We start from the raw sequence: 1,021 nt of genomic DNA, 5'->3' as shown, positions 1-1,021 counted from the left end.
GACTCGTGACGTATGACGCTCGTGAGGTTCAAGTGAGTCGCCTGACGCTCGCGATCCGAATCGAGTCGGACTCTTTTTTAATTTATTGCAATAACAACAGGGGAACAGAGTCTAAATACAGTATGACAACAGTACAGCAATACACGAGTCTGTAAAACAATACTATCCAAAAAGTTTTTCATTAACTATATATAATACATCAAGTAGCCTATCCTCTTTAGTAGTTGAGATGTCTGAACAGCTTTATGTTTGTTCTGTATTGAGTTAGAAATTCATAGAAAATCTTTAAATCAATGGAAAATAGTCCAGCATTTGGTAGTCAACATACATTTTGTGTTGTGTATATAATAGTTTCCAAATAAAATAAGAATTTTAATTATGTTGTCCATTTGCACTACACCGGTATCACAGTCCAAAAACAAGACCGTTATATCATGTAAAACCATTTAAAAAGAATCAAAGAAATTTGGACCAAAATAGTTTAGTATAATTACAACTGAAAAATAAATGAAAAATAGTTTCCGACTCCTTTTTACAAAAACAACGTAAGGGCAAGAACCCTTCTTTGAACTTACTAATAAAAGTATTACATGGACAATATCTACACTGTAAAAAGTTTTCACCAGATTCAACTTAAAAACCTAAGTTCAGCAGCTGCTTTAAGTTTTTAAGTTAAATCAGCTTAAAACTACAAGTCATTTCAACTTATTACAATAAAAATGAGTTGATATAACTTGTGAGTTTAAATGAATTTAACTTAAAATCTTAAGGCAGCTGCTAAACTTAAGTTTTTAAGTTGAAACTGGTGAAAACTGTTTACAGTGTATGAATTATTTTAAAATTATTGACTTTATTAGGAATTATTCATATCTAACCACGATTCTGAAGTAAAAGCGAGGGATAATCCTGTTTTTGGTTAAAGTTTTCCTAAGATAAAGGTTATTGAATTTTTTATCCCTGATAGAAAGGTCCCCGACTGTAAGATCTGTCTTGAGTCAAACTCATTTCACTTCTCATCAGC

The sequence above is a fragment of the Garra rufa genome, chromosome 16 (genome assembly GCF_049309525.1).
Source record: "Garra rufa chromosome 16, GarRuf1.0, whole genome shotgun sequence".
NCBI lineage: Eukaryota > Metazoa > Chordata > Actinopteri > Cypriniformes > Cyprinidae > Garra > Garra rufa.
The sequence above is the reverse complement of the archived record's forward strand: the minus strand, read 5'-3'. Positions refer to the sequence as shown.